This window comes from Sphaeramia orbicularis, chromosome 3, assembly GCF_902148855.1.
Source record: "Sphaeramia orbicularis chromosome 3, fSphaOr1.1, whole genome shotgun sequence".
Classification (NCBI taxonomy): domain Eukaryota; kingdom Metazoa; phylum Chordata; class Actinopteri; order Kurtiformes; family Apogonidae; genus Sphaeramia; species Sphaeramia orbicularis.
Genome location: NC_043959.1, coordinates 28,841,913 through 28,853,466, shown reverse-complemented (window position 1 = coordinate 28,853,466; position 11,554 = coordinate 28,841,913).

The following is an 11,554-nucleotide window of genomic DNA, read 5'->3' as shown; positions in this document are numbered from 1 at the left end:
GATCAATGCCTTTAACAACAGTCTAATGCTCCAGGATTGGAGTACAGTCTACAGGGAATCAGACGTGGAGAGTGCATATGGTAATTTCTTCGATGTATTTATTTCTCTGTATAACACACGCTGCCCTGCCAAAGAACTCTGCATAAAGAAAAAGAAAATAAAAACACCCATGGCTTACTAAAGAAATAATAAATGCTTGTAAAAAGAAAAATAATCTCTATAAATCGTTCATTAAGTCAAAAACTAAAGAAGCAGAACAAAGATATAAGACTTACTGAAATAAATTAACAAACAATCAGAACTACCAAAAAGCAATATTATAATAAATTATTATATGAAAGTAAGAATAATATAAAAGGAACTTGGGATATATTGAACAACTTAATTAAACAAGGACCTACTAAAGCAGCATATTCTGACTACTTTATTGATAAAAATAGTGTAAATCACAACATGAATAACATAGTCAACCGTTTTAGTAGTTTTTTCGTAAATGTGTGCCTGGAGTTGGCTGCAGATATTCCCAACCAAGGTGATGACCAATGTAATGAAAGCATTAAAAGGAATCCATATTCAGTTTTTCTGTGTGCAACAAATGAGCAGGAGGTGATAAACACTGTTCTAAAGTGCAAAAGTAAGCTATCCACTGACTGTCATGATATTGACATGATTGTTAAAAGAGTCATAAATAACTTTGCTAAACCTCTAACCCATATCTGTAACTTATCATTCCATTCAGGTCATTTCCCAAATAAAATGAAAATAGCAAAAGTCATTCCACTGTACAAAAATGAGAGTAAACACAGCTACACAATGTACAAATTTTCCAGGTCATATGAAATCTGGAGTTTGTAGACATTCATGGAGGGGGCATGTCTACGATGTCCAGATTTTGTACAAACCCATCGTTTTGAAGAATCTTTGTGACCTAGGTATTAGCCCTCTTTCCTTGAAAATGACAACATTTGGTCTCAGAAAATGAAAAAGACAGGCATTTTTGGTCCATTTTTCCATTTCTGTCAGGTAATAACTTTCTTTTTTGTTACTAGAAAGAGAAAACGAACATCAAAGAAGTAACAATACATGAACATCATTATAGTTCTTTGTAGCAACGACACCAGCGCCACCACCTGGAGCTCCTACAGTATAGAGGGGATGCACATACATCACTTCTCCCCCGGGCCACGCCCCTCTAAGTCAGACTGAGTGTCTTAAACCAACCTGCTCAACATGACGGAGTATAGCAGTAAACACAGCCAGAGAAAAGGGAAAATGTGAAATCTGAAATTAAATGAAGGACAGTTGGACTGGACATGGATCTGTATGCGCTACCAAAGAACAAGTGGTCCATGAACACTGACATGTGGACAGAAATGGAGGATCCGGACATCCAGGGTGGAGGGGATCAGCGCTATTTTTACATGAAGCAAATATACATGGTTTCATCATGACTGACAACCAGGGTCCAAAACTAGGGCCCAGAACCAGCTGATCCAAAGTGCATTTCCAGTCGAGCGTGGACTGACCCCAGTGAATATATGCATGATCTACTGGGACTGAGGAGGTTTACTGAGTCTAGTTCAGATCCAGTACTTTATCCAACACAGATACTACTGCTGTGGACCAGCAGGGGACCACTGGATTCTGGGAAATTAAAAGATTTAAACCACCTGTTTTTAAATTGCGACATTATTCTTGTCTGGTCCTAATACTCCGTTGTAGCTTTATTCTCCACTTCCCCCGTATTTGAAAAACTGGGTTAGCCTCAGTTTCAGTTAGTTTACTAATCATGTAGGAGCACAAGGTTCAGAATCACAAAATGAAGAAAAAAAAACATGAAAGATCTGATCATGAAACCAAGAGCTGCACTAAGAAGGAACATTAGCCAAAACAATAGATCATTTAAGGTATAATTTTACCCAAAAATACAGAATAAATTAATGTTAGCTGACACCAAACAGGATCCACAGATCTGGGTTTGGTTTCCTGGGTTTGTGGATCCATCTACTTCTCTTTTCTTTGTCTTTCGGTGTCTGTAAAACGATAGCTCCGACTGCTTTTCAAACCTGTTCATACAATCAATCACACAACAGCTCTTTCCCCATTTTTTATTAAATATTGTTCTTCAGTTTAGACAGGATTGAAGCCAACACCGTCACTCATCTCCCTCTTTCTGCCACTCAGTGGGGGAACCGCGGTGACGTCACGTGCAGACCCTCTATTGTTTGCCACAGAAGTTCAAGCCTTCAGGTAGTGAGTACTCCACTTTACATTTCAGTCAGGAGCTTTGATGTCACTTTTTTCTAACTTCAATCAAGTCACAATCCACCAAACCATCTCATAATGAAGTCCAGTTAAAAGATTGTTGTCTGGTGCAGCATTAACCAACAGTATGTGAACCAAGGGAAGCTGGGAGCAGCCGGACTGGGAAGCCACACAACAAAAGAGGTGAGGTGGGAGCTTTGCTACACCGTCACTTGTTTGACATTAACTTTTGATTTATATGAATAATGCATCTCTTCTTTTTTTCAGCACAAACTGCTTCTGTATCTGAGCCATCAGAAACAAGTGACCGCTGCCAAGATCCATCCAGGGTTTATGTTAACGGTGAGCACAAACCCAAAAATGTTTTTTTTTGTTTGTTTGTTTTTTGACACTTTATTTATAAACATTTTAGTTTTACAAAACAAGAACATGGGCAGCGGTTAGCGCTCGTGCCTCACAGCAAGAAGGTCCTGGGTTCGATTCCAAAACCAGTCGACGGGGGGTGGGACCTTTCTGTGTGGAGTTTGCGTGTTCTCCCCGTGTCTGTGTGGGTTCTCTCCGGGTACACCGGCTTCCTCCCACCATCCAAACACATGCACTAATAGGTTAATTGGTTCATCTAAATTACCCATAGGTGTGAATGTGAGAGTGATTGTTTGTCTCTATATGTTCAGCCCTGTGATGAACTGGAGACTTGTCCAGGGTGTACCCCTCCTTCGCCCCTATGTAGCTGGGATAGGCTCCAGTGACCCTAGTGAGGATAAAGCGGGTTCAGAAAATGAATGAATGAAAACAAGAACATGAAATTGAGGTCTAGGTATGGCGATTATAACATCAAACATGCATACAACATCAAATGCTTTTATTAACTAGTACTGTCACTGTTTGTAAAGTCTGTCCATTTTCTCCAGTGCCTTTTTCAGGGCTCCTCCTGGAGCTGCAGGGTAAAAGTCAGCTGTTCCATCAGTCAAATGTTTTCTGCGATAGAAATAAAAAAGCCTGTTGTGGGTGGCTCTTTCTGTAGCCAACATTTTGTTGTGACTCTTAGCTGATGTCAACAGAATCTTTAGGAGATAAACATTGTCTGAATCCAGTTTGTCTGGGAAGCAACCAAGATACAGTACAGTAGAGCAACTGATGTGAAACTGATGTTTTGCTGGTTTTGAAATGGACAGACAGATTAGAAACAGCCAAATGAACAAATAGAATAGAACTGAGTATAATAGAGTAGCCTTTATTGTCGTTGTATGTACAATGAAATTAGGAAAATTAATATCATTAGACACTTATGGACTTTCTTTTTTGTTATTAGAAAGAAAATGAAAATCAATCCGTTTTTTAAAATTTGGTTTATCTGTTTTGACACTGAAAAAGAAAAACACAGTGAAATTCAATTTTAATTTGTCAATTTTAAAATGAAAATCAATTACCCTCTAGTTTTCCTTTTGTTTCTGAAAAGAAAATCCAATTACCAAAAGATACACTGACTGGTTTTTCTTTCCTCATACATCACTCATATTTGATTTCTTTTTTCTCTCTTGTTTGTGTTCAAAGCTTGAAGGGTCATTCTCCACCTGCCCCGTTCAGTGACGACGATGAAGACTATGATCTGGACTGGCTAAACTGACATGACATGCAACCACAATAGTGTCTGGTTTTTTTTTTTTGAATGGTCAACACTGTAGTAAGTAAGTAAAGCTTTATTTATATAGCACTTTTTAAAACAACATGTTACAAAGTGCTTCACATAAAGGAGACATAGATAAGAACAAATAGGAAAGACAAGAATAAGAAAACAGTTTCAACATGCAGATACAAACTTTCTGGCACAAGCAACATGCACTGAATGAACACCATGGCCACATATGTCACAAACAACCCCTAAGACAGACCCATAACCAACACTGAATACAGCAACACACAGACACGATATAGATGGAAACAAACCTCCATACACAAATATATGAACACACACACTACACTGTCCTGATTTAATGAAATGCTTGTTTATAAAAGTGAGTTTTTAAAAGTCCCTCGAAGGTGTATAAAGAGGAATGTGGTGCTTTCCCATCTGTCTGCGAGGAGAAGCTCATGCTGATGAACTGAAGGAAAAGTCAAACAGATGAACAACTTCTCTGCGGTTTCACATTGACTGAGCTGCTGCCACAGCTTCACGGAGGACAAAACTACAATCCCTGGCTTTTATTCTGGTCAAAATAACAAGCCTGTAATTCACAGAAACTGCTTTTCTTTAATTGTGTCATATCTTTTGGTGATACAATTTAATATCCAACTTTTTACACAGCACTGTAGCAGATTATTTAGTTGGATCAGCAGTTACCCTGTTGACGTCTGTGGTTTCAGACTGTATCGTGAAATGGTTTTTAATTATTAGCTCGCTGCTTTAAGAATAACTTTTACACAGTTTTGCTAAAATGACATTCATTCCTGAATATACATGAGATGAAATTGTGGCCTTCATTGCCCATCATAATGTTTTCATTCATTCATTTTCTGAACCTGCTTTATCCTCACTAGGGTCACTGGAGCCTATCCCAGCTACATGGGGGCGAAGGCAGGGTACACCCTGGACAAGTCTCCAGTTCATCTCAGGGCTGAACATATAGAGACAAACAATCACTGTCACATTCACACCTGTGGGCAATTTAGATTAACCAGTTAACCTATCGGTGCATGTCTTTGGATGGTGGGAGGAAGCCGGAGTGCCTGGAGAGAACCCACGCAGACGCGGGGAGAACAGGTAAACTCCACACAGAAAGGTCCCACCCCCCATCGACGGTGTTGGAATCCAACCCAGGACCTTCTGTCTGTGAGGCACCAGTGCTAACCACTGCACCACAGAGTTGCTCATCGTAATGTTTTGTTCATGTTAAATCTGTTTTTGTCTGCCATATTTTTAAGTCGTCTGAAGATGTTATTTTCTCTCCTCCATTTGCTTGTTAATTTATTTCTCTGAATATCCACTGCACATATATTCATGAAACCTGGATGAAGCGTAGAGCGTCAGCCATGGATGAACCCAGTAGTTTCTGGAGCAGACATGTACAAATTGGATACTACTTTTTTTTTTTTTTTTTCTCATTGCAAGATTTTGATTGAATTAAATGACTTTCTGCAGAGGTATGTCCTATTTTTTTGGTTTTTCACATTGTTTACATCTATTGTATATTTATTGTATAGTTAATTACTTTGGAATCAATGAGCCTGGTGCTTGTGGATCAAATATTTGCCACCAGATACCACTGATTTAATTATTGCCTTTGGAAGTTTTTGTTGAAATAGTTAACTAATTATTATGCTGGAGTTCAGTCTCATGTTAAATTTCAAAATATGGAAATGAACAATCATACCATTAGATTTAAGTGTCAAAACATGAATTCAAATCCAATCAGATGTTTGTTTTAAAAAGATGCAGTAATATTTCTAATTTGGACTTAAATCAAATGCTGTTTATTGTAATGTACATAAAAGCCTGAATTATTTAGTTCAAGGCTGTTGTAAATTTGTTTTTCCATTATTTTTTTTTTTTATACTGAAAATGTAGAGTTGATGTTGTGCCTCGTTTGAGCCAGCAATGAGAGCTTAAGGCCCTCGTAAACCATTATTGTAGCCAAACAGAAGCACCGCACCGGTTTCAAACTTGGATCAAAGCCCAAACTAATATGAAATATTCGGTTACAGTCATGTAAAAGGTAGGTTTATTCCAGTGGCATTAGGTTTGGTGTAGGGTTATAAGTTGATTGTTGACCTCAAAATGAAAGACACTTTTGTATATATTTTTTTTAATTTTTAAATTTTTATTTCCTTTTTTTTTTTTTTTTTTTTCATTTTTCTCCTTTTTTTCATACTTTACTTACAAAATACCATATACACATAGGCCAAAACATAGCATGAAGAAAAAAAACTGCTCGAGGTGAGGCAGGAAGAAATTAAATACAATTACATAAATAGGTAAGTAAATTAAATAAAATAAAAGTAAAGGAATAAACAAAAACAGAAAAAAAATTAAATAAAAATAAATTACAACTTAAACTCTTCACATAAGGCTTTAGTCTTCACAGCTTTAGGGTTAGTGCAAAAGTTAAGTGTGTCTAGATAGGATTTCAAATAAGATTTAAAGACAGAGCTGGGTTTGTGATTGGCAGACTTGCTTGTATGTATATGAAATTTAGCTACTAAGGAAATGAGATTAAGAATAAATGATTTCCGAACAGGCAAATCAGTAATAAAGAAACCAAATAAAATATCTTCAATTTTGAAGTTAAAAGAAATATCCAGCTTTCTATTAAAAAAAAAAAAAAGATTGATATCACACCAAAAAGTTGAAGAAAAGGCACATTCCCAAAACAAATGAGTTAATGTTTCATCTGAATTATGACAAAATGAGCAAAAAGGGTCGACACTGATCTTCTACTTAATCAGAGCTGAATTAGTTGGATAACATCTATGGAACAGTTTTAAAGACGCCTCTGTCACTTTACTGGAAATGAAACACTTCCTTGGGAATAACCATACCTTTTCCCAATCCACATCAGAATATAAATTACTCCAAAAAAAAGATGGAAGCTGGCTTACAAATTGTATCCCGTTGAATCACTTCTCTAATGCATTGATTATTAGTTGTTTTTTTTTTTTTTTACTCAAGAATGGATGTAAATTTCCTGTGTATAATTCTGATTGTGCAGTTTGAGGGCTAATGGTTGTTGAAGGACTAATAGTAGAAGATAGCAAAGGTTTGAAACCTGAAGGGATAGAATCAAACACAACTGCATATTCTCTCGGGAGTACTGGAGTTTTATATTCCAACCAAAATTCACTGTAAGTAAATAAGTGTCCTTCCCTGTTAAATAACTGACAGACAAGCAGTGTTCAGTAATCAACCCAATTCTTTAAAAACAACGACTTACGTTTGAAACATATATTCCGGTTATTCCATATACAGGGTGTCCCATAAGACTCCATACATAGGAGACATAATCCATTCCATGGTTCTAACATGTATTTCTTTCTATTTCTTCTTTCTAGTTCTTCAGCAGTGGAGGACACGCATTGAAATGTGTTCCCGACAAAATTTCAGTCATATAGAGCATATTGTAGAAATCAAAGTGGTTTATGTCAAGAAACGTTTATTTTTCCTATGTATGGAGACTTATGGGACACCCTGTATAAGATTTGTGAGGGGAAAAGTTATGGAGGACCAACATAAAAGTAAGTGTTGATGAAAATGAGAAAGTTTCTTTGGTCTAAATCCGGTATTTCCTCCCGTTTGCAAAGACATGAATTTGCACGTACCCTTGCCTCTGATTGGCTAGAAAGGCTCTTCCGCGATTGGCTACTTCAATCTTTATTTATTTTATTTATTTTTATTTATTATTATCTTTATTTAACTTGATTTGAGGTGTTTACTCATTTCCAAGGCAGGCTGTCAATAGTTTTTTTTTTTTTTTTTTTTTTTTTTTTTTTTTTTTTATAAGAACGTTCTTTTAGAACGCATTTTGGGGGTGGGAGGGGTGAGGCGTGACGTAATTTGTATAAGGGTTAAATACAGTGTCGAGCTTCCAATGGGTGGGGCAGCACGTTGGTTCAGTGGTCTAAGCTCATGTCTCGCGAAGCGAATGTTGTGAGTACGAGTCCAGGTGGGAACCCCTATGGTCAGATGTACTGGCAGAGCTGTGGAGTGGGCAGCGCTGGTCACCTGGTTGGCATGGTGCTCAGGGTGCGAGCGGAAGGGCGTGGGGCCAACGGACTTACCGAGGGGGCTGGTAGGGTGGTAGGCTCCGCCCACGTCTGGAAGAACGTAATCATCCCTGGTCCAGTGCTGTGCGGGCCGGGCTGGCTGGCGCTGCTAGTGAGGCGGTGGTGGGTGCGTGCCAGTACGTCCCCAGGAGCATACGCCGAAGGGGGCGGGGCCAATGGGTTCTGTTGAGGCTTGGTTGGTAGGAAGACAGAACTCACCCGCCCCTGGAGGCGTGTCGACTCCAAGTAGGGGTTGTGCGTGCGTGCGTGAGTGGGTGAGCATGGGTGAGGGTCGCTGCGCTGGCGTGTTGCCCTTTTGGGTGTGGCTTGGCTGACGTCAAATTTACGTCATCCACATTCTAGAATAGAATAGAGAGAATGCTTTTTTCTTTTTTTTTATGCTGTACAGACGCCTTAATAGGGGTGAATGGATGAATGCATGGGAGGTATTTTAAACCAAATAAATTATATTATTTATAATTATATTAAATTTGTAATTATATTATATTAAATTTATAATTATATTATATTACATTTATAATTATATATTAAATTTATAATTATATTAAATAATTCTTTTCTATCTTTTTCCTTTTTTTTTTAAATAGACATAAAAATATCAGGACACATCTACAGCTTGTAGAACTTAACATTTTGTTATTTGACATGTTGTGACTGACATAAATGCCAAGTTGTCAGTACTTTTTAGGGTGAATATCAAAGCAGTATTTCTTGTAAGTTTAAGTTTGATTAATATTGCAGCTCTAGTTTTAGCCTTCCTGGATGCACCGCCACAGGGATTCCCATATTCAGTCATTTGTACATGTTTTGTAGAGGGATCCTCTGTTTGTTTTCTTCCTGGAGCGGGCCCTGCTTATGTAACCGTTGGCAGAGACAGTCTGGGCAGGTGTCCGCACAGCTGAGAACTACCGAACTAAGAAGAAACAGAAGAAGGGATAAGAAGAGCCCAAATGAGCCAGTGTGTGTGGAAGTAGGTCAACAACACAGATGTGCCTGACCACAGAGCATTTAATAAGAAAACAAGAGCTTCTGGAGGGGATAGAAACCAGCAGATAATTTCTGCCGGTGGAAAAACGGGCCGAACCTTCTAGAAGGACGGAAAAGGGTGTAGAAGCTTGTGGGCTCTTGTGGAGAACAGTCTGTGTGTTTACTGTGTGTACCCATGGAACAGCTGCTGAAGACGGCCTGACCCAACTCTGCTTTTTTCACTCCAACTGTGAGTTTTTGAACTTCTGTTAGGAACAGGACTTAGTATTCAGTTCCAGTGAATTAGTTTAAGAATAGAGTGATTTGGTCTTCTGTTAACGGACGGGTTTTCCCGTCAGTTGAACCTCCAGAAGGAAGGAAACAGAAACAAATGGAAACACACTGAAAAAAGGGCAAAGGGAGGGTGCTTCACTTTTCAAATATGTACTTGGCATATACAGCACAGTTTAATTCATAACATATACAACAGTTTAATTGTGTTCTTCCTCCTAACATGTCGGTCAGGTTGACTTCTGAAACACTCCTGCTTCAGGAGGAAAAGCTCAGCTGCACTCGGACAGTTTTTCGCTGGGACTCAGAATAATGCTGCTTTGGACCACTCTGTACAAGGTAAGGATGAATTTAATTTTATACAACGTTATTCAGAATGACTTTATGCACTGTTTTCACAGAGCCAAGCTGTTCTGTGCTATTAGCACCGAGCTACATGAACCTGTCAGTGTCAATGCTAAGCTTAGCTTAAGCTACCACTTACGTTAGCTACACGACTGTTGGCCAGTAGTGTTTTATATGTGGTCATATTTATTGAAATGTACACACAGCGTATGTTTTGTGTCGACTTCAGCCTAAAGTGTGTGCTTTCAAGAGGGCTGTTGACAACTGAGCTTAGTTTAGTGGGGCAGACGTAGTTGGAAGCGGTGCAGAGCTAACATGATGGTTCTGGGTAAACATCCTTCTGTACATTTACATTACGGCTCAAATGGCCTTAGGGGGTCAAAGGAGTGGCCATTTTTGGACAGACAGCGAGTGCATATTGAGGCACCGACACCGCCGGTGGCTCACTTCCGGTACCGCGGCTCGGTACCGCCGCTAGGTGCCGCGGTGCCACGGCTCGGTGACAGGTGCCGTGGCACCGCGATACCAGGGCTCGGTGCCAGGTGCCATGGCGCCATGGGACCATGGCTCGGTACCACAGCTCAGCTCGGTACCAGGTGCCATGGTGTGGTGCCAAGGGTTCCTATCAATTGCATTGGACTGTGAGCTAAGGAAGCACCTTGTTCGGAGCGGTGTTCTGAACCATGTCAGTGCTACATAGAGGAGTTCCAACTCACTACCAGCAGAAAGTGTACCTGTGCAAACAGATTCACATATTGTAAACACTGACTTCGTTGTTGTGTTTGCACGGTAATTGTCATATTCTTCCCACTATTTTTTGGCAACCCTTTAACGAAAATATGAATAATAAAACCTTTTGGGAAAACTGGGGCCTGTATAATTTGAATACAATCCAATGTCATAGATATGCAATGGAAAATGTTTGAGGGGGAAAAAGGAGCAGTTTGTCATGAAAAGAACAAGGTATGAGCAATGGCTGAGTGCATGACAGGAAGAAGAAGACAGAAGGAACACAATAAATTTGAAATAATTGATACTGGTCAAATCCAATCAAATTTTATTTATATAGCATCAAATCATAACAAAAGTTATCTCATGACACTTTACAAATAGAGCCGGTCGATTATTCAAAGCCCTGACTGTCGCAAAGAAAATAATTGTTCTCCACTGGAAAACCAGAAATCAGCTAAATATTCCACACTGGAAGAACCTGTTAAACACAACGGCATATTAGGGCCGCATAAGAAAATAAAAACACTTGTCACTACGAGAATAAAGTCGTAAAATATCAAGATGAAACCTGTATTTTCATGAGAATAAAGCCGAACACAAAAAGTCATAATTTTACAAGAATAAAGTGAAATATTGAGAATTAGAGTCATAATTTTGAGGGAATAAAGTCTCATCTTAAAAAAAAAATAAAAAAATCTTAATTTAACGAAATTTCAGTTGAAAAAATGTCCGCGTCACTCAATCTCAAAAGTACTCGTTTCAACAAAATCTGGTCTATATTCACGAACAAACTTACATCTGCATTATTAGCCTGACTCCCATTCTATAACCAACAAACAGATTTACTTCATGCCTGGCTTGAACGTCTGTAAAGTCATATGATGCGCCTGCCATTGTAAACTGCTCTTTACCAATAGAACAGTGGCAGCGGTACCACAGCCACTGGAAATAAACCAGTGGCACCAGAAACAGTGAACCACAGGCACCGGCACCTCTGGCAGTGGTGCCACAGTGAGATCTCGTCCCTACTGCATTTTTGTCAAAAGAAAGTTGTAAGAAATGCATAGAACTGTGTTGAAATAATGCTAATCCATTTGTGCACAGACTACTGATATTCTTTGACAGTGCAACCTATATTTTCATAAATATTGGACTTTAATAGCAGGTGTATGTGAAA